Raw genomic sequence first — 23504 nt, 5'->3', positions numbered from 1 at the left:
TGACTGAGGCTCACTCTGCGTCCAATTATGTGGTCAGTTTTTGAGAAGGGGCCCTGAGGTGCTGAGAAGTTGTATTCTTTAGTTTTAGGATGATATGTTTTATAGATATCTATTAAATCCAGTTGGTTCATAGTATCTATTAGTTTTACAGTGTCCTTGTTCAGTTTCTGTTTCCATGATCTGTCCAATGGTGACAGTGGGGTATTTAAGTCCCCAAGATTATGTGTGGGGTAAAACGTATTTTTTGAGCTTTAGTAGGGTTTCTTTTATAAATATGGGTTCTTTTGTATTTGAAGCATATATGTTAAGGATTGAGAGTTCATCCTGACAGATTTTTCCTGTAATGAGTAAAAATTGTCCTTACTTATCTTTTTTGATAACTTTTGGTTGAAAATCTACTTTATACGATATTAGAATGGCCACTCCCGCTTGCTTTTTGGGGCCATTTGCTTGAAAGTTTTTTTTTTCCCAACCTTTTATTCTGAGATAGTATCTGTCTTTGTCTCTGAGATGAGTTTCCTGTATACAGCAAAATGCTGGGTTTTGTTTATGTATCCAGTCTGATAGCGTATATCTTTTTATTGGGGAGTTGAGTCCATTTATGTTAATAGATATCAAGGAATAGTGGTTACGGTTTCCTGCTATTGTTGTTTTGGTAGGTTGAATTGTGCCTGTGTGTTTTCCTTCTTTTGTTTTTCTTCCTTAGAAGTTTTCTTGTTTTTATTATGAGGTGGTTCCCCTCATTGTCTTGGGTTTTCCACCTATAATTTGTTGTAGTTCTGGGTTTGTGATCACATATTGTGTGAATTTAGTTTTGTCTTGGAATATCTTCATCTTGCCAAATTTTGGTGATTGATACTTATGCTGGGTATAGCAGCTTGGGCTGGCACTTGTGCTCTCTCCGGGTCTGCATGATGTCTTTCCAGGCTCTTCTAGCTTTCATAATTTCTGTTGAGAAATTGGGTGTGATTCTGATTGGTCTGCCTTTATATGTTACCTGACCTCTTTCCCTTATTGCTTTTAGTATTCTTTCTTTGCTTTGGGCACTTAGTGTTTTGACTATTATGTTTCTGAAGGAATTTCTTTTTTGGTCCAAAGTATTTAAAGTTCTGACACCTTCTTTTATGCTCATGGTCATCCCATTTTTAAGGGTACAGAATTTTTCTTCCAGGATTTTGTTGAAGATATTTACTGTACCTCTTAGTTGATATTCTTCGCCCTCTTCCATTCTTATTATCCTTAGGTATGGTCTTCTCCTTGTGTCCTGGATCTCCTGGACATTTTGGGTTAGGAGGTTTTTGGTTTTTGCATTTCTTTCTAACTGTTTTGTCTATGTTTTCAATGTTGTCTTCTGCGCCCGTGATTCTCTCTTCCATCTCTTGTAGCCTGTTGGAAATGCTTGCATCTGTGACTCCTGATTTCTTTTTTAGGTTTTCTACTTCTAGGGCTGTCTCTTTTAGTGTTTCCTTTATTATATCTATTTCCATTTTAAGTTCCTTTTTCAATTCCTTCATCTCTTTGGTTCTGTTTTATTCTAGTTCTTTGAGTGTTTTTATTGTTTCTTCTTTAAAAGCTTCTAATTCTCTATGTTTTTCCTCCCATTCTTGTTTAAGGATCTCTATCATTATCTTGAGGTAGGATGTCATGTCTGAGTCTTCTTTTTCTGGAGTGTTTGGCATTCTGCTGTTGTTTTGATGGGAGAGCTGGGTTCTAGCATTGCTAGGTTGTCTTGGTTTCCCTGGGGTACATTTTTTTGCTTTTCTCTTGCCATCTTGTACTCAGTGATTTGTTTTTGCCTTTCCCTTGTACCTAACCTTTGTCCGTGGATCTCCGCTGTTACTGGTGGCAGATGTTCTGAGTGCCTTTTGTGCACCCCAGAAGCCTTCGGCTGGGAATAGAGGGCTCGATGCCAACGGGTTCCTGGATCACTGGATCATGCCAGGCAGGTAGTCGCACACATTCCTACTGCTCCGCTGATATCTCTCTGCCACCTGACTAGTCGGAATCCCTTCTCACCCGGTTCTCTACAATCCTGTGTTGTCTGTGTCTCCCCCTTTCATGGTGGCAGATGTTCTGAGTGCCTCAAGATTTATTTATTTTATGTTTATAACTTTATCCTGCATGCATGTTATGTATAACACTGTGTACCAAATTTCCATGTGCCCTGACTCACAGGGCAATCAACAGGAACCTGGGATCACCTAGGGGAAAATGAGACACAAGAGGCACAAAGAACAGACAGCAAGTCAAGAGGTCTGATCAAGCTGACAATTTTTATTTTTCACATGCTAGTTTTATTCGGGTAGAAGAAGGAAGACAGGCACAGGGCTAGGGGACTATCCAGTTAAGGAACTTTTCACAACCCTTTGTGGAGAATTATATAGGGAGGGGGAGTACATAGGTGCAACAGAATGTTCTGCCAAGAGGATCTTTTGATTGGGTGACTGTTCTACTCAGATAGCTACCTAACCAAAGTGAGATCACCTGATTGTTTGGAAAAGGCCTCTACCATGGGAAACAGAAACATAGACCAATATCTAGGCAAAATGGTGTTACTCAGTCTAACGGAATCTAATTCTGTCAGCTCCCAGCTTATCCTTCCTTTTTCTTTTAGTTTATGACCCGTATGGCTATAGGCAAGTGGACACCTATCTGTCTGGAGACGATGGGCGTTCACCAGAGAGGTGAAGCATTGACAGATCCTTCTATATGTGTTTACATGGTGTATTTCTGAAGAGAGGTTCTAAATGTCCTTGTAAGAGATGCAAGAATGGCCAAGAGCACTTCTGAACACCAAACTCTAAGCAACCAGGTTTTCTTCCCAGGGGACTCAGAGACAGAATGCATGGTCCTCCCCTTTGCAGTGCTTTGCCTTCAACCTCTCACTGGTGCCCACACTGCTCATAACCTAGTGTGCATAGATCTGAGTTCTATGCCCACCCTTAGAAGGCCCACTCATTTTGGGTTTATCAAGATCAAAATCTGCTAGGTCAAATTGATAATGGACTTGTATTTGGATGCAAGGGAGTCAATTTTCTAGAAGATGAACTTCACAAGCCTGTTAAATGCCCAGGGTCCAAGGCCAGCAGTATCAGAAAACCTACTATGGGCCAAGAATGAAGTGGAGAAGTGTGGTAAATCATGGAGAAGTAGGTGAAAAGTTCAGCAGCAAGAACAGATCTGAATATGTTACCTAGTAACCTGATCACAGAATCCATGAAGGTGGCCTGAATGGCCTGTTGATATTCTATACAATCTGAATCATAGAAGCTGATGTAACCTATTAATTTTGATTTAATATATTTTATGATGAATGGTTCCCAATATCTCTGGGGCTGCCTGACATAATGTAAACATGGACCCTATTTTTTAGTCCATGGCAAAAGTTCCATCCTTTGTGTTGGGTGGAGATGGCTAGTGGGAAATCTATGCCTATAGCTTCTTCTTCAAAATTTAACTGATCTTCCTTAGATAGCCTAGAATAATGTATCTGAATGGGTCTTTCTGCTAACTTATCTATTTGTTGTTTTATAATGCTGGTTAGTCTATTAAAGGCCCAAAACCAAAAGAAATAAGAAATAATCCTAAAAGGGATCCTAAAATGTCAGGCTGAAGTGTAGACACCATGGTGAAGTTGACAAACAATTTTTACACCAACTCTCTCTGTGTCTCTCTCTCTCTCTCTCTCTCTCTCTCTCTCTCTCTTTCTCTCTCTCTCTCTCTCTCTCTCTCTCTCTCTCTCTCTCTCTCTCTGTCTCTCTCTTGTCCTTCTCTTACCTTTTTCATACTTTCTTTCACTACTTCTGTTTTGTCTAAATGAAAACAGAACTTTACCTGAGGGCAGAACAAAGACCACCCTTTTGGAGACACAGGAGGTCCAGTCCTCACCTGTTTTGAGAATGACTTCAGTAAATAAGGATAGGGATTCGTACAGGTCATCAATCTGCTGTTGCAGACATTGGATGTCTTCATCTATAGCCATCTGTAGTTCTCTATATATGGAGTCTGAAAGTATAATGGAGGAAATATGTTTCAGTTCCTACAGGCACTAGGCTGAGAATAGATATAGTAATAGCCAAAATGGGCTCTCTCCTTTGCCTATGCAGGACAGGAGAGGTGTCTCAAGACTTATCCCAGTGATAGAAAAATTTATCAGAGCAATAGCAGGTTAATCAGTGTACCATCTTAAGGAGAATGCAAAGTCCCTGTCATTCTAGTGGAAGACAGAGATGAAAAGGCAAAGTATTAGGCCATCTAGGCAAATCCACCATGTCTCATTGGTGGAGATCATGAAAGCATCTTCTTTATCATGGACAAAGGTCACATTGCAGAGGTAGTAATGAGGTGGTGGATTGGAGAAGCCAGCACAGACTCCTAGGCCTGATACCTGTGATAGGGACATTTTTGCCATTTTGAGGTCTGCCACTGACATGCCCGTGAAGAATTGACATTGAAAAAAAGTCACCAAAAACAGAAATAGCTTCATTGAACAGTGACTAGGAGTGATAACAAAGCCAACAATCATTAACCACATTGGGGAAGGTGGCATTGAGCATTAAGTATTTTGCTTTAACTTGGTCAGGATAAGGATTTTAGAGGGTGTAAATAAGGGAGAGTGTAAGGGGTAATGAAAGGACTATCAGAAAGTACAGGTGAGCCAGCAAGTCCTGGATCTTGGGCAGTAAGACCTTTTGTGGTTGTAATGGGGGTGGGGCATGGGAGGCTTAGAGTTAGTTTGGGGAACGAAGACAGGGTTTGGCCCAATGGGAACCAGGCTATTACTGTATATTGGCACTTTAAGGAGTTTGACAGTGAAAGTTAGACCTGTGTCAGTGTGATATTGGTAGAGCCTAAGCTCCCAGGAGAAACCTTTTATCCAATCTTTTGTCTTGCCCTATCTAAGATTCTACTAGTTAAGGGGAAACACCAGCCACAAGTTTTGATGTTGGTGTCCTTACATTCTGGGGAGACAGTGTTGAGGCCAGCTTTAGAAAATCTCTGGTCACTGTTATATTATCCCAGGTGGAAGAGGGGGACCACTCACTGTAGTCTTGCTTTGCCAGCTTTTACAGCAAAGATCAGCCAAACATCCATATGTATGCAGGAGGAAATGGTCACGATCCCACCCTGGGCAGACATAGAAAACTTTACCTTGTAGGAATGTGAGGCAGAATTGGTTATCACACCCAGCTTTGACAGACTGAAAGATTGAAATAAGGAGATTTTGAAGGGAATATGACTGTGTATTGAGTATGTTTTACTTGGGAGTGGTATCTAATTTGAACTGGTGTTCAAGACCCTAGAGGGCATTGGCTCCAGGTGCCAGTTTACAAAGGTCAGGGGTTAATATCTCTGGCAACCAAGTTGAGGTGGATATTTTAGAGAAAGACCAGATGACCCCCATTCTCTCTTAGAGAACTACCCAAGTATAATTCCATGGCATGCATCTATTAGGTGGGGCTTTTGTAGAGGTAGTTTGGAGATTGTTATCATAGTACAAAGGATCATCACCAGTCCTAGGAGGAGCAGCATCTGAAAGAGAAAAAGAACAAGTCTCAGGAGGAGACTGCTGCTCCATTCTGTACAGTGATGGGTTAACAGGTTTGATTAGCTTCTCAGGGAGCCATCTTGGGTCTTGAGTTTTCTTGATCAAAAATGCAGGCTAAACATTGGCCCCATAAGAAGGTCCGGATGAGGTCCCTTCTATTGGCCCATAAGGGGATCTCTCCATTGTACTAATGCATATGAATCCTGATATGTTGGATGTTAAGTGGCTTAAGTCCCAAAATGAAAAGGGAATTTTGAGAGAATGGTTGTCCCATCATGTTACCTTTAAGGATTCTTGCTTCAGATGCATTTTCTGAGCAAATCCACCAAAGGACAGGTCATGTAATCATTCTGTCTCTCTCTGGAAGAACACAGAAGGCCTTCTTTACTATATGCACAGAGTTCTTTCCAGAGAAACCCTGAGGGCCCTACATGTTGGGGTCCAAATGCACAGACTGACCAGACAGACAACGGGAATCCAGGATCACCTAGGATAGAATGAAGGACAAAGAGTTGCAAAAAACAGACAGCAAGTCAAGAGGTCTGATCAAGCTGACCAACTTTTATTTTTCACATGTTAGCTTTATGCAGGTAACAGAAGAAAGTAAGGCATGAGGCTAGGGGACTTTCCAGCTAAAGGACTTTTCACAATACCCTTTGTAAAGAATTACATGAGGAGGGGAACTACCGAGAAGACTCTTTGAGGTGCTGTTACTGCTTATTGTCACCCCCACACTAGTTCATTTTTAGAAGATCAGTTGTTTCCTGAGATGGCAGCCTGCTCCCACCCTCTATGACATAGGAAGTGACCAACTATAGCTCTTCTACATTGCCAGCACATCTCCCTAGAAGAACAGCTTTCTTCCTAAGAGAAACACCAGAACTGAGGACTTGAGAGAACATGGGGTTTGTCCTGTAAGCAGGAAAACAGGTCTCTTTAAAACAGACTGTTGCCTTATACTTAGATGTGATTTGTAATATGTGAAACATACTTTTATTTACGATTTTAAAGGAGTTCATTTGAATTTTAGAAATAAGTTTCATTAACAAAGTTTAATGTTTTATAAAGTTTATGTTTTATAAAACAATCTATGTTTTCTTAATTTAGGTTGATGGGACTCATAAATGTACTATCATTATATTAATATAAAAATTGTGTCATCTTATTTCATCTATTTATATAGCTTACTTTTGTGCATTTACTAAATATATAATATTTTATGCTGTAGTTTTCTTCCTCAAATTATTCATATTTACTTCATTTTTTTGATTTCTTTTTTTCTATTCCTCCAACTTTTGTCTACACAATGCTCTCCTCCAGTAAATTAAAAAGTATTTAGTGTCTCTATTAAATTATCCTGACTTTGGATTCAATAACGTATATGTTTACTAAATATTCAAATTCAGATATTTGGTGAGCAGTCAGTGAATGAAGCCAGATTGTGAGCTGTGGATTAGGGAAAGATCTCCTGACCATTTGATTTGAGGAGATTGTTTACAGAATTTATGGGGAAAGGAGAATCAAGTACTCATCTGAGCCATGGGACACTGGAGTATTCTGATATCACCAGTTTGGAAATAGAAGATCCAGTAAGGCAGACTTATAGTATTGGACAAACCTTGGAAATACATTTCCTGATGAAGAAAAGATTCCTGGAACTCATTTAAGGAATAATTTCATACCCATATTTAGTATTAAGTATAGCAAATTTCAATAATTCATCATTGATATAGAAAATTAGGTAATTAGAGATCTTGTACAAAACTCACCCCAGAGGAGGTGCGCTCTAGCGAATAGGAACAGCAGCTCAGTCATCTCAGTTGAAGTATCTGGTAGGAAGGATAGGAATGTGAAAGAAGTGACCAGAGGGTCCTGTTCAAGAAGAGGTTTTACAATTTTCTTTGAGGTAGATAGTAAGCCCTTTATACTAAGCAAGCTTAGTTTTTGATAGTTTACTATGGAATGAGCATTACAGAAAGACTATCCACAAAAGAACATCAGGGTAATATATACTTCACAAGTAGATGTTAAAATGCTCCATGGGTTCCTATTTGTTGGTTAACTAATTTCCGATCTGTGACTTCAAGTAAACAAGACTTTAGAGTTAAGATTCCTGTACTTGCATTGTCAGAAAGAAGCAATATTTGATATAGGAAAGGACAGATTTGCAACAGCTCATGTTTCTCAGGCATTAGAACAAGTGGGGAAACCAGGTAGACACACTGTGACCCTGTCTTATGCATTCTATAGAAGGTGAACAAAAAATTACCTTTTGCGTGAGAAGAGACAAGTTGGTGGGTTTTTGGTTTAAAAAATGGTATTTCTTAGCAAAGTTATCTGTTTATTTTTTTCTGGAGTGCGTTAAGAGAACAGGCAAACCAAATCATCTTGGAAAAATATAACTACCTTCTATCTAAAACAATAACTATCTTATATATCTAAAAATATAACTTTATTAACTAGTAACTTTCTTCCTGTTTAGATCAGCTATGCTCCTTTTGACCAGAGTCTTGAGAGCAGAGTCCAGCTCCAGTCTCCTTACCAGTTTCCTGTGCACACCACAGCCCTGTACCAGGGAATTATTCAACTGCTGCTACACTTCACTTGGGTCTGGGTTGGCCTGGTGGTTCCAGATGATGTGAGGGGAGAAGTCTTCCTTAGAGAAATCACAGAGGAGATGACCAACCATGGGCTTTGTGTTGCATTTGCAGAAAAGAATCCAATATTTTTTACTAGAGAAAATATAAAATGGGAACGTTTTATGAGAAGATTCACAATGACCCATGTCATAGTTGCAATTGGTGACACACAGTCTTTTCTGCGGACTGCCTTTATCATCATTTGCTATAGACCTTTTGGTAATGTCTGGATCACAACTTCTGAATGTGACATCACCACATTACCCTTTGGAGAAGATGAAGCTTATTCATACTTCGGTGGAGGATTATCATTTTCAGTTCACATGGGGGAAATACTGGGATTCAAGAATTTTCTCAAAAGTGTACAACCTGGAAAATACCCTCTGAATATCTTTATCAGAGAACTGTGGTCGATCTTATTTGGCTGTCCATATTCATGTCATACCTCGATCAGGGAAGATACGTGTGAGAAAAAACTGAGCACACTACCTCTACACATTTGGGACATGAATACCTCACCCTACAGCTTCAAAGTCCATGCAGCTGTGTATGCCATTTCCCAGGCACTACACGAGGAGTTGACACTCAGAGTGGAAGGAGACTTACTCCATAAAGATGTACTGCAGGCTCCTCTCCCATGGAAGGAAGCAGTATATGCTCTTGTATTTACCTAGGCATTGGGCCCTGCCTTGTTTTTTTTTTTTATTATAACAAATGATCATTGGTGTTTATTATTTTTGATGTCTTTTGATACAATCATTTGCTTTTTAATATATGCATAAGTTGTAACCACCATAGTGGCAAATATTATGAATAACATGTTAGTATGTTTCATCGTAGTCATGCTTAAAGCCTCATGATCGATCTTAAATCCTAAATTTACACCACACATGCCTTTCATCACCCACCTATTAATATGCTTCTTTTTCCTGCTTTTCCCTTCTATTGATTGTGTACATGCATACATTTATTTAAAGCAAACCTTGCACTCCTGTTCTTTGAGGTTTGAAAAGTCTTTGCATACTTTTTTTTTTAAAAAAACAACTTTATTTTACAAAACAAAGATAAATTTACAGATTTTAAACATTTTTTGCTTAAAATTATACATTTTTTGACAGTGCTTTTTTTCAGATTTCAACCTAATTTTTACATGAAACTATATGAATATATTTTTTAGTCAGTACTTGATTTTTTTCAAGGTTTGATAGTATGCCTTGAAAACTTAATAGTTACAATGAGCTAAAGTACATGTAAAACAAAATGTAACATGAAAATAGTTAAAGTTTTCTTGTTTTGTAAATATTTTTTTGTTTTGTTTAGATTTCTTAATTTATTGGACTTCATACAGTCTGTGAGTTTTTTCTGGGGCAGTGCAAGCCTCTGGGGTTAGCATCCCACTATCAGTGACTGCATATTATGACTGTTCTTTTGTGACTGGGTTATCTCACTCAGGATGATATTCTCTAGATGCAGCCATTTTCTTAAGAATTTGGTTAAGTCATTGTTTCTGGTGGCTGAGTAGTATTCCATTGTGTATATGTAACACAATTTTTGTATCCATTCATCTTCTGAAGGACATCTGGGTTCTTTCCAGCTTCTAGCTATCATAAATAGAGCCCCTATGAACATTGTGGTGCATATATCTTTGTTGTGTATTAAAGTGTCTCTGGGGTATATGCCCAGAAGTGGAATAGCGGGGTCTTCAGGTAGTACTATATCCAATTTTCTGAGGTATCGCCAGACAGATTTCCAGAGTGGTTGTATTAGCTTGCAACCCCACCAACAGTGGAGAAGTGTTCCTCTTTCTCTGCAGCCTCCCCAGCATCTGCTGTCAAGTGAGTTTTGTATCTTGGCCAATCTCACTGGTGTGAGGTGGAATCTCAGGGTTGTTTTGATTTGCATTTTTCTGATGGCTAAGGATGTCGAGCACTTCCTCAGATGTTTCTCAGCCATTCGGTGTTCCTCAACTGAAAATGTTTTGTTTAGCCCTGTACCCCATTTTTTAATAGGGTTATCTTATTCTCTCGTGTCTAGCTTTTTAAGTTCCTTGTAAACCTTGGATACTAGGCCTCTATCTGATGTGGTGTTGGTAAAGATCTTTTCCAATTCTGTTGTTTGCGGTTTTGTTTTCTTGACAATGTCCTTAGCCTTACAGAAACTTTGCAATCTCATAAAGTACCATTTGTTAATCTTTGACCTTAGAGCTTGAGCCATTAGTGTTTTGTTCAGGAAATTTTCTTCTGTGCCTATGTGTTCTAAGGTTTTCCCTACTTTCTCATCTAATAGTTTCAGTGTATCTGGTTTAATGTGGAGACCTTTGATCCACTTACACTTGAGCTTCGTACAAGGAGATAAGAAAGGGTCTATTTCCCTTTTTTTTTCTATGCTGAGTGCCAGGTGGACCAGCACCATTTGTTGAATAGGCTCTCCTTTTTCCATTGAATGTTTACGGCTCCGTTGTCAAAAATCAGTTGACCATATACATGAGGGCTCATTTCTGGACCTTCTATTCATTTCCATTGATCCACATGCCTATTTCTATACCAGTACCATGCAGTTTTCAGCACAATTGCCTTGTAATATAGCTTGAGGTCAGGGATAGTGATTCCCGCAGATTTTTTATGTTGTTGTTGAGGATGGATTTCGATATTCTAGGTCTTTTGTCTTTCCATATGAAATTGCACATTGATCTTTCCAATTCTATGAAGAACTGAGTTGGAATATTGATGGGGATTGCATTGAATCTATAGATTGCTTTTGGTAGGATGGCCATTTTTAAGATGTTGATTTTTCCAATCCATGAGCATGGGAGATCTTTCCATTTTCTGAGATCCTCAATTTCTTTCTTTAGAGGTTTGAAGTTCTTGTCATACAGGTCCTTCACTTGCTTAATTAGAGTTACACCAAGGTATTTCATAGTTTTTGTGATGATTGTAAAGGGCACCTTTTCCCTAATTTCTTTCTCCACATGTTTGTCCTTTGAGTATAGGAAGGCTACTGATTTGTTTGAGTTAATTTTGTATCCAGCCACTTTGCTGGACTTGTTTATCCACTGTAGGAGTTCTCTGGTAAAATTTTTGGGGTCACTCAAGTACACTATCATGTCATCAGCAAAAGTGATGTTTTTATCTCTTCCTTTCCGATTTGTATCCCCTTGATCTCCTTTTGCTGTCTAATTGCTTCATCCAGGACTTCCAGTACTATGTTGAATAGGTAGGGGGAGAGTGGGCAGCCTTGTCGAGTCCCGGATTTTAGTGGGATTGCTTCAAGTTTCTCTCCATTAAGTTTGATGTTTGCTGTTGGTTTGCTGTATATTGCTTTTATTATATTTAAGTATAGACCTTGGATTCCTGTTTTTTCCAGGACTTTTAACATAAAGGGGTGTTGGATTTTGTGGAATGATTTCTCAGCATCTAGTGAGATGACCATGTGATTTTGGTCTTTGAGTTTGTTTATATGGTGGATTACGTTGATGGATTTCCTTATGTTAAACCATCCCTGCATCCCAGGGATGAAGCCTACTTGGCCATGGTGAATGATCGTTTGATGTCTTCTTGGATTTGGTTTGCAAGTATTTTGTAGAGTATTTTTGCATCAATATTCATAAGTGAGGTTGGTCTGAAGTTCTCTTTCCTTGTAGGGTCTTTGTGTGGTTTAGGTACAAGGGTTATTGTAGCCTCAAAAAATGAGTTGGGTAATACTCCATCTGATACTATCTTTTGGAATAGTTTGGCGAGTATTGGTGTTATATCCCCAATAAATGTCTGATAAAATTCTGCACTGAACCCGTCTGGACCTGGGCTTTTTTTGGTTGGGAGGCTTTTGATGACTTCTTCTATTTATTTAGGTGTTATAGGGTAATTTAGATGCTTTACTTTGTCCTGGTTTAACTTTGTGATCTTGTATCTGTCTTGGAATTCATCCATTTCCTCCAGATTTTCCAATTTTGTGAAGTATAAGTTTTTGTAGTAGGATCTGATGATTTCTTGAATTACCTCAGTTTCAGTTGTTATGTTGCCACTTTCCTTTCTGATTTTGTTAATTTGGATACTCTCTTTTTGCCCACTAGTTAGTCTGGCTTGGGGTTTATCAATCTTGTTGATTTTCTCAGGAACCAACTCTTTGTTTTGTTCATTTTTTCAATGGTTCTTTTTGTTTCTATTTGTTCTATTTCTGCCCTAATTTTGATTATTTCTTGTAGTCTACTCTTTTTGGGTATATCTGCTTCCTTTTGTTCTAGGGCATTTAGATGTGCTGTCAGGTTGCTGATGAAAGCTCTCTCCAGTTTCTTTTTGGAAGCACTTAGGGCTATGAGTTTTCCTCTGAATACTGCTTTCATTGCATCCTATAGGTTTGGGTATGTTGTGTTTTCGTTTCCGTTGAATTCTCAAAAATCCATAATTTCTTTCTTTATTTCTTCTTTTACCCTGCTATCTTTAACAGAGCGTTGTTTAGTTTCCATGTGTATGTGGGCTTTTTGTTGTCTTTGTTGTTGTTAAAGACCAGCTGTAGACCATGGTGATCTGAGAGGGTGCATGAGGGTATTTCAATCTTCTTATATCGATGGAGGCTCGTTTTGTGTCTAATTATGTGGTCAATTTTCGAGAAGGTGCCATGGGGTGGTGAGAAGAAGGTGTATTCTTTTACTTTAGTATAGTATGTTCTGTATATATCTATTAATTCTAGTTGGTTCAAAGTCTCTGCTAGTTTTGCAGTGTCCTTGTTCAGTTTCTGTTTCCCTGACATTTTTGGTTTCCATTGGCGAGGGTGGGGTATTAAAGTCTCCCACTATTATTGTGTGTGGTGAAATTTATTTTTTGAGCTTTAGTATGGTTTCTTTTATGAATGTAGGTGCTTTTATATTTGGAGCATATATGTTAAGGATTGAGAGTTCCTCCTGACAGATTTCCCAGGTAATGAGTAAGAAGTGTCCTTCCTTATCTTTTTTGATAACTTTTGGTTGGAAATTTACTTTATTCGATATTAGAATAGCCACTCCAGCTTGCTTCTTGGAGCTGTTTGCTTGGAAGTTTTTTTCCCACCCTTTTATTCTGAGATAGTGTCTGTCTCTGTCTCTGAGATGAGTTTCCTGTATGCAGCAAAAGGCTGGATTTTGTTTATATATCCAGTCTGATAGTCTATGTCTCTTTATTGGGGAGTTGAAACCATTTATGTTAATAGATATCAAGGAATAGTTGTTTCTGTTTCCTGCTATTATTGCTTTTGTGGGTTGCGTTGTGTCTGTGTTTTTTTCTTCTCTTAGTTTTCTTGTTTTTACTAGGCTGTATTTTCCCTCATTGTATTGTGTTTTCCACCTATAATTTGTTGTAGTGGTGGGTTTGTGGTTAGATATTGTGTGAATTTTGATTTGTCTTGAAATATCTTCGTGTCTCCATCGATGGTGTTTGATAGTTTTGCTGGTTATAGCAGCTTGGGCTGGCACTTGTGCTCTCTTAAGGAGTGCATGATGTCTGTCCAGGCTTTTCTAGCTTTCATAGTCTCTGTTGAGAAATCGGGTGTGAGTCTGATTGGTCTGCCTTTATATGTTACCTGACCTTTTTCCATTACTGCTTTTAGTATTCTTCCTTTGCTTTTGGCACTTGATGTTTTTACTATTATGTGTTGGGAGGTATTTCTTTTCTGGTCCAAACTATTTGGAGTTCTGAAGGCTTCTTTTATGCTCGTGGTCGTCTCATTCTTGAGCGTAGGAAAGTTTTCTTCTATGATTTTGTTGAAGATATTTACTGTGCCTCTTAGTTGATATTCTTCTCCCTCTTCTATTCCTATTATCCTTAGGTTCGGTCTTCTCATTGTGTCTTGGATTTCCTGGACATTTCGGGTTAAGAGCTTTTTGTTTTTTGCATCTTCTCTGGCTGTTTTGTCTATGTTTGCAATGTTGTCTTCTGCCCCCAAGATTCTCTCTTCGATCTCTTGTAATCTATTGGAAATGCTGCTTCTGTGACTCCTGATTTCTTTTTTTGGTGTTATGACTCTTGGGTTATCTCTTTTAGCGTTTTCTTTATTGTGTCAATTTCTGTTTTACTTTCCCTCTTCCATTCCTTTATTTCTTTAGTTCTGTTTTCCTCTAGTTCTTTGAGTTCTTTGAGTGTTTTTCTTTTTTCTTTTTTAAAAGCTTCTGAATCTTTTTGCTTTTCCTACCTTTCTTTTTTAAGTATCTCTATCAGCATCTTGAGGTATGATTTCAGGTCTTTTTCTTCTTTTTCTGGAGTGTTTGGAATTACAATATTTGCTGTTATGGGAGATCTGGGTTCTGGTGTTGCTAGATTGTCTTGGTTTCCTTGGGATATACTCTTTCTCTTTCCTCTTGCCATTTTGTTGTCAGTGATATATTCTTGCCTTTCCCTTGTATCTGGTCTGTGTCCCTGGTTCTTCACTGGTCCAGGTGTCAGATGGGCCGAGCCCTGTTTTATGCATCAGAGTCGTCGGGTGTGAACAGAAGTTCCAATGTTCTGTTTCTGGTTGCTGGATCAGGCAAGGCAGGGCAGGGCAAGGCATGGGGTGCACTTTCAGTGTGCACTCTGCAGAGATCTCTCTGCTCCCCTGCAGCCTAGGTCTTCCACTCACCAGCTGTTCAGCCTTTAGGAGCTACCTTTCCGGGTAGCAGATGGGCCGGGCTCCGCTCTCTGTCCTGAAGTTGCCTCCGGGTAGAAATAGAAGTTCTAATTTTCCGTTCCCAGTAGCTGGATCGGGCAAGTCAGGGCAGGGCAAGGCAGGGTGTGCACTTTCTCTGTGCACTCCGCAGAGATCTCTCTGCTCCCCTGCAGCCCAGCTCTCCCACCCACCAGTTGCTCAGCCTCTACAAGCCGCTATTCTGGGTGGCAGATGGGCCAGGCTCCGCTCTGGGTCCTGAAGTCACCACAGGGTGGAAACAGAAGTTCTAATTTTCTGTTCCCAGTCGCTGGATCGGGCAAGGCAGGGTAGGGCAAGGCAGGGTGTGCACTTTCTGTGTGCACTCTGCCGAGATCTCTCTGCTCCCCGGTAGCCCAGGTCTCCCACCCACCAGTTGCTCAGCCTCTACATGGGCCCTGCCTTGTATTTCTCAATTTTGATATATGATCTTTCCTAATTAGTGTTAGAAAAATATTTCTGTTCTTAGCATATGACTTTAGGGAACTGTCTTTTTTCCTAATGTACTCATGTTTATTTCATTAGCATAAAGTAATAGTGTTAAAAAGTAAAGAGAATCACATTTTATTCGTTCAAGTAGTGCTAATATTACTACTAAAATATATATGTATATGGTGCTGAAAAATGATTTTCCTAATTTTAGCTCATTCAAGCAATAATATTTAAGCTCTTTAATTCTCATATCCTTTTCATTTTACTTTTATTGTTTTGTGAAGAAATTATAGGATTAAAACCAAGATACTTGTTAAGTACAAATATACGACATTTTAAGGAATTTTTAGGTCCATTTGAAGCCAATAGCTTGTTTTGTTTTGTTAAACATATCCTAGAAGTATATACAGCTTCTTCCATAAGGCTAGACATTATAATTCATAACTATTTTCTAGCCTATGGGAGTCTGAGGCATGAGGAATATGAGTTTAAGCCAGTCTGGGCTGCATAAACAGTACTTGTCTTAAAAATCAAATTCAGAATAAAACTGTATCCAAAACAGTCTCTCTAAAATGAAGCTGTGTTGAGTAGACTGATAATGTCATGACACATCACCTTTCCTAAGGTTTATCACTCTGTACCTGCTTATCTTTTTTTTTCTTATTTTTGATTGAGTAACTTTAGTTTAATAAAACAAGATAAATGTACAAATCTCAAGCATTTTTGCATAAAAGCTTAGGAGCACACCTCCATCATTGCTTGGATTTTTTTAAGGTTTGATAGTGTGCATCAAGATCCCACCAGTGACAATGAGGACAAAGTATATGCAAAACAGGATTTAACCTGAAATTAGTCAAAGTTTTCTTGGTGCACAAAGAGTAAACATAATGGTTTTTTCTTTTCTTTTCATTTTTCTTGAACTTCACACAGTCAGTGAGTTGTTTCTGGGTGCTGTAGAACATTCTGGGGTAATTATGCAATTATCAGTGACTTCATATTATGTCTGTTCTTTTCTGACTGGGTTATCTCAATCAGGATGATATTCTCTAGATGCATCCATTTTCTTAAGAATTTCATAAGGTCATTGTTTCTGAAAGCTGAGTAGTACTCCATTGTGTAAATGTACCATTATTTTTGTATAAATTTATCAATTAAAGGACATCTGGGTTCTTTCCAGCTTCTGGCTATTATAAATAGAGCTTCTATGAACATTGTGGTGCAAGTGTCTATGCTGTATATTGGTGCATCTGTGAGGTAAATGCCCAGAAGTGGAATAACTGGGTCTTCAGGTAGTACTATTTCCAATTTTCTGAAGAATCACTAAACTTATTTCAAGAGTGGTTGTACCTGTTTAAAAGCCCACCAACAGTGGAGAAGTGTTCCTCTTTCTCCACATTCTTGCCAGCATCTGCTGTCATCAGAAATTTTGATCTTGCCCATCTGACTGGTGTAAGGTAGAATTTCAGGGTTGATTTGATTTGCATTTCACTGATGGCTAATGATGTCAAGCACTTCCTTAGATGCTTCTCAGCCATTCAATATTCCTCAATTGAGAACTTTTTGTTTAGCTCTGTACCCCATTTTGAATTCTTTGTACATTTTGTATATTAGGCTTCTATTTGATGTGGGCTTGGTATAGATCTACTTCCACTTTATTGGCTGCCATTTTGTTTTCTTGACAGTGTCTTTAACCTTACAGAAACCTTGCAATCTCATTTAGTCCCATTTGGCAACCGTTGACCTTAGAGCATAAGCTATTGGTGTTCTGTTCAGGAAATTTTCTCCTGTGCCTATGTGTTCTAAAATTTTCCCTACTTTCTATTCTAATATTTTCAGTGTACCTAAGTTAATGTGGAGATCTTTGATCAACTTGCACTTGAGCTTTGTACAAGGAGATAAGACAGGGTCTATTTTCATTCTTCTGCATGCTCTGTGTCAGTTGGACCAACACCATTTGTTGAAGAGGTTGTCCTTTTTTCATTGAATGTTTACAGATTCCTTGTCAAAAATCAGGTGACCATATATGTGAGTACACATTTCTGGATATTCTATTCTATTCCATTGATCCACTTGCCTATTTCTGTACCAGTACCATGCATTTTTTTATGACCATGACATTTTAATATAGCTTCAGGTAGAGGATAGTGATTTCCGAAAAGTTTTTTTTTTTTTTTTGTTGTTGAGGATGGATTTTGCTATTCTAGGTCTTTTGTTATTCCAGATGAAATTACACATTGCTCTTTCCAAATCAATGAAGAATTGGGTTGGTATTTTTATGGGGATTACATTGAATCTGTAGATTGCCTTTGGTAGGATGGCCATTTTAAAAATATTGATTCTTCTAATCCATGAGCATAGGAGATCATTCCATTTTCTGAGATCTTCTTCAATTTCCTTCTCTAGAGATTTAAAGTTCTTCTCATACAGGTCCTCTACTTCCTTAGCTAGAGTCACACCAAAGTATCTCATTTTTTTGTGACTATTGTGAAGAGTATCTTATCCCTAATATCTTTCTCCACATGTTTGTCCTTTGAATATAGGAAGGCTACTGATTTTTTTGAGTTAATTTTATATCCAGCCACTTTGCAGAACTTGTTTAACAGTTGCCAGAGTTCTCTGGTTGAATTTGTGGAGTAGCTTAAGTATACTATCATGTCATCTGCAAATAGTGATGTTTTTACTTCCTTCTTTCCAATTTGTATCCCTTTGATTTCCGTTTGCTGTCTAGCTGCTCAGGCCAGAACTTCCAGTACTATGTTGAAGAGATAGGGGCAGAGTGGGCAGCCCTGTTGAGTCCCTGATTTTAGTGGGATTTCTTCAAGTTTCCAACGGTTAAGTTTGATGATGTCTATTGGTTTGCTGTATATTGCTTTTATTATGTTTAGGTATGGGCCTTGAATTCCTGTTCTTTCCAAGACTTCTAACATGAAGGGGTATTAAATTTTGTCAAATGCTTTCTCAGCATCTAGTGAGATGACCTTGTTGTTTTTTTTTCCTTTGAGTTTGTTTATATGGTGGATTACATTGATGGATTTCCGTATGTTAAACCATTCCTGCACGCCAGGGATGAAGCCTACTTTATCATGGTGAATGATCATTTTGATTTGTTCTTGCCATCTGTTGGCAAGGATTTTGTTGAGTATTTTTGCATCAATATTCATAAGTGAGATTGGTCTGAAATTCTCTTTCCTTGTAGAGTGTTTGTGTGATTTAGGAATAAGGGTTACTGTAGCCTTAATAAGTTAGGTAGTGTTCCATCTAAATCTATTTTGTGGAATAGTTTGGAGAGTATTGGTATTATGTCATCGATAAATGTTTGATAAAATTCTGCACTCAACCCATCTTGACTGGGGAGATTTTTGGTTTAAAGACATTTGATGACTTCTTCTATTTCTTTAGGTTTTATGGGATTATTTAGATGGTTTCCTGGTCCTGGTTTTACTTTGCTATCTTGAATCTGTCTAGGAAATCATCAATTTCCTCTAGATTTTCCAGCTTCGTTAATTATAGGCTTTTTTAGTGGAATCTGATGATTTCTTGAATTTCCTCAATTTCAGTTATTATTTCTCCACTTTCCTTTCTGATTTTGTTAATTTGGATACTCTCCCATTGCCCTCTAGTTAGTTTGCCTAAGGGTTAATCAATCTTGTTAATTTTCTCAAAGAACCAGCTCTAGGTTTTGTTGATTCTTTGAATGGTTCTTTTTGTTTCAATTTGGTCTATTTCTGCCCTAAGTTTGAGTATTTCTTGCCATCTACTTCTCCTGGGTATATCTGCTTCCATTTGTTCTAGAGCATTGAGCTGTGCTGTCAAGTTGCTGGTGTATGCTCTCTCCAGTTTCTTTTTGGAAGCACTCAGCACAATGAGTTTTAATAGAGCATTGTTTAGTTTCCATGTGTATATGGGCTTTTTATTGTCTTTGTTGTGGTTAAAGACCAGCCTTAGACCATAGTGATCTGAAAGGATGCATGGTAGTATTTCAATCTTCTTTTATCTATTGAGGCTCATTTTGTGACCAATTATGAGGTTAATTTTCAAGAAGGGCCCTTGAGGTGCTCAGAAGGTGTATCCTTTTGTTTTAGGATGATACGTACTGTATATATTTATTAATTCCATTTGGTTTATAACCTCTGCTAGTTTTCCAGTGTCCTTGTTCAGTTTTTGTTTCCATGATCTATCCATTGGTGAGAGTGGGATATTGAGGTCTTCCACTATTATTGTGTGGGGCGCAATGTATTTTTTTGAGCTTTAGTAGGGTTTTGTTTATGAATATGGGTGCTTTTGTATTTGAATCATATATGTTAAAGATTGACAGTTCCTCCTGACAGATTTCCCCTGTAATGAGTAAAAAGTTTCCTTCCTTATCTTTTTTGATAACTTTTGGTTGAAAATCTACTTTATTCAATATTAGATTGGCCACTCCAGCTTGCTTCTTGGGGCCATTTGCTTGGAAGATTTTTTTTCCTCAATGTTTAACTCTGAGCTATTGTCGGTCTTTGTCTCTGAGATGAGTTTCCTGTATGCAGAAAAATGCTGGGTTTTGTTTATATATCTAGCCTGATAGCCTATATTTTTTATTGGGGAATTGAGTCCATTTATGTTAACAGATATCGACAAATAGTGGTTGCTGTTTCCTGCTATTGTTGCTTTTGGAGGTTGAATTGTGCCTGTTTAACTTTCTTCTTTTGGTTTTCTTGGTTGTAAGTTTTCTTGTTTTAATTAGGATGTAGTTCCCCTCTTTGTATTTGGTTTTCCACCTATAATTCATTGTAGTGCTGGGTGTCTGGTCAGATATTTTGTAAACTGAGTTTTTTCTTGGAATATCTTAGTCTTTCCATCTATGATGATTGAGAGTTTTGATGGGTATAATCTTGGTCTGGAACCTGTGCTCTCTTAGGTTCTCCATGATGTCTGTTCAGGCTCTTCTAGCTTTCATAATCTCTGTTTAGAAGTTGGGTGTGATTCTGATTGGTCTGCCTTTATATGTTACATAGCCTTTTTCCCTTGCTACTTTTAGTATTTTTTCATTGCTTTTGGCACTTGGAGTTTTAAGTATTATGTGTCGGGAGGAATTTCTTTTCTGGTCCAACCTATTTGGAGTTCTGTAGGCTTGTTTTATGCTCATGGTCATCTTATTCTTAAAAGTAGGAAAGTTTTCTTCTACAATTTTGTTGAAGATATTTACTATGCCTCTTAGTTGATATTCTTCTATTCCTAATATCCTTAGGTTTGGTCTTCTCATTGTATCCTGAATCTCCTGGACATTTTTGGGTTAGAAGCTTTTCAGTTTTTGCATCTTCCCTGACTGTTTTGTCTATGTTTTCTATGTTGTCTTTGGCCCCCGAGATTATCTCTTCCATCTCTTTTAGTCTGTTGAAAATGCTTGCATATGTGACTCCTGATTTCTTTTTTAGGTTTTCTACCTCTATGGTTGTCTCTTTTAGTGTTTTCTTTATTATGTCCATTTCCGTTTTAAATTTGTTTTTCTATTCCTTCATCTCTTTCATTCTGTTTTCCTCTGGTTCTTTGAGTTCTTTGAGTATGTGTGTGTGTGTGTGTGTGTGTGTGTGTGTGTGTGTGTGTGTGTGTGTTTTGTTTCCTCTTTAAAAGCTTCTAATTCTTTTTGCTTTTCCTCCCATTCTTGTTTAAGGATCTCTGTCATCATCTTGTAATCATATAATCATATGATTACAGGTCTGAGTCTTCTATTTTTGAGTGTTTGGCATTTTGCTATTTTCTATGATGGGAGAGCTGAGTTCTGGTGTTACCAGGTTGTTTTTGTTTCCCTATGGTATATTCTTTTGCTTTCCTCCTGCCATCTTGTTGTCTTTGTTCATACATGGTCTTGTTGTCAATTATTGGTTCTTGCCTCTCCCTTGTACCTGACTTTTGTCCCTAGATCTCCTGTTCCTGGCTACTAAGAATGCCTTCTCATCAGGCCTGTGTCCTTGGCTCTTGCTGTTCCTGGTGACAGATGGTCTAAGCACCTGTTTTGCACCCAAATCCTCCGGCTGGGAATAGCCCAATGCCGGGTTACTGGTTCCCAGAACCATGCAGTAGGGGGGCACATGTTCAGCATGCTTCGCAGAGATCTCTCTGCACCCCGGCTAGTAGGATCGCCTTCTCAACAGGCTTGTGTTCCTGTATCTCCCCGCTGTTCCAGGTGGCAGATGCTCTCTGCTTATTTTTTCATACGCTTTGCATTTACAAAACTATACCAAAATCAATCTTCTCTACCTCATTGTCAACACTTTATTTTTGAGGTTGCTTAAATTTGCTTATTATTGTTTTGTCCTTTCAAGCATTTAAATAATGAACGTTGTGCATTTTCTACCTCTGTCCCATTGTATTTACTATCTTCCTCCCACTTTAGAGCTTTTTTGTCCAACCAGCCATCTCTTGCTCTCATGGCCTCCTTTTGTAGGTGGGATCCTGTAAATGTAGTTAGAATCCCTCACCCAAGAGTGGAAGGTTATTACTAGACTTTGGACTAATTGTCCCTTTAAATCACATAAATCTTGTCTGTGTTTTGAGTTTTGACATCAGGCACTCTAACACATACAAAATGGTACAGCTCATGATAAGCTGCATTTACCATTTTCTGAGACCAGTGATGTCAAATGACTTTCCCCAAATCGACTTTCTTGACTGTTTTACTCAAGGAGCTCTTACTCCAAGGTTTTGATCTATTTTTATTTGGGATATCAGACAAACAAAAGATCCAACTTCACCTATTTACATGTTGATGTCCTGTTTCCACATCAGCATTTGTGAAAGAGAGAACATTTCAGCCTTTGCATGTTTTGGAGTCTTGTGTATTCACTTGGTTTCTGGATTTCTGATTAGTTCTTCGGCTATGTGTTTATTTTATATCCCATACTTGTATGGCTGTAATTTTATAAAACTATTTGGGATGAGAAACACAATGCTTTAATTTTGTTTTACATGATCAAATTTGTAAAAGTGTGTGACCCCTTATGGTTCTTCTCTCCTGTAAAGGTTTTAGACATTTTTAATCTAATTACAAACCTCCTTTAATATTTGAAAGACATTGCCTTAATCTGTCCAACCTTATGAGTAATAAAGACTTTTTAACAATATTAACTCTTTTAATCCTTGAGTTGTTATCCATATCTCTTCAGTCTTCTTCTTCAATGTCCTACAGGTTTCACTATAGGCAAATTTTACCTCGTTGGCTAAATTTGTTTGTAATATGATTGAGGCAACCCAGTGAAAGAAAAAGAGTGTCCTGGGGAGTCAAAAGAGTCAGAGGGACACCCTCTCCTATTTTTCAAAGTCCCTCAAACATCCCAGATAAACAACCACACATGAATGCAAAGGAACCTAGTGCAGACATGGGCAGGCTCTATGCTTGTCAGTTCAGTCTCTGTGAGACATTATGAGCCCTGCTTTGTTGATTCTGATTGGCTGTTTTCTCCTGGTGTCCTCAACTACTCTGGATGCTACAATCTTTTCTCCCAGTCTTTCATGGGTTCTACTGCAACTGCCTAATATTTGGCTGTGGGACTATGCATCTGTTTCCATCGGCTGCTAGATAAAGTTTCTAATAAAAACTGGAATAGGTACCACTCCACAAATATGTAAAATATCCTTAGGAATCCGTTCATCATCTTGTTGCTGTTGCTGGGTTCTGTTGGCTTTGGTTCTACCTTATATCACTGAGACACCGAGCTTCAGGTTCCTGGCAATTCAGGCAGTGTCTGACATGAGTTAGGTCTCGTGCCTTAAGTCTCAAGTTATACCAGTCATTGCTTGGTCACTCACACAGATTTAGCATATATTGCTGTCACTACAGGTTGTGGGTTCAAAGATTTTGGCTGGATGTGTGTTCCAACTACACAACTAGGAGCTTTGCCTACTTACAGAAGATGGCAATTTTCTTTTCCATATAGCCCATTACTAGGAATCCTCACTAACTTCACTCTCATAGATAACAAGCAGTTTCCACACAAATTGGTTTTGACAACATCCCTATATGCTCCAATATTTGGTCTCTTTCTGTCCATAACTTCTCCACCTCCTTCCTCAAACATTTGCCTTCTTCTTTCCATCTCCACCCACCTTCAGCCTACCCAACAAATATATTCTATTTTTCCTTCCAAGGGATATTCATGTGACTCCCACCCTAGAGCTATACTTGTTATTTAAGCCCTCTGGTTTTGTGGATTTTAATATGATTATGATTTATTTTTACAGCAAATAACCATGTATAAGGA

At 38.3% G+C, this 23504-nt stretch overlaps 1 pseudogene across 1 annotated transcript in view; it reads left to right on the top strand.

The window, feature by feature from the left end:
* Positions 1–23504, top strand: part of LOC308418445 (vomeronasal type-2 receptor 26-like) — a 50411-nt pseudogene that overhangs the window by 8821 nt on the left and 18086 nt on the right. Inside the window, exon 3 of the transcript in view lies at positions 8031–8831. The product of the transcript in view is annotated as a vomeronasal type-2 receptor 26-like (transcript). The remainder of the gene's footprint in view (positions 1–8030; positions 8832–23504) is intronic.

This window comes from Micromys minutus (genome assembly GCF_963924665.1).
Source record: "Micromys minutus genome assembly, chromosome: 3".
NCBI classification, from domain to species: Eukaryota; Metazoa; Chordata; class Mammalia; order Rodentia; family Muridae; genus Micromys; species Micromys minutus.
The sequence above is the reverse complement of the archived record's forward strand: the minus strand, read 5'-3'. Positions and strand labels throughout refer to the sequence as shown.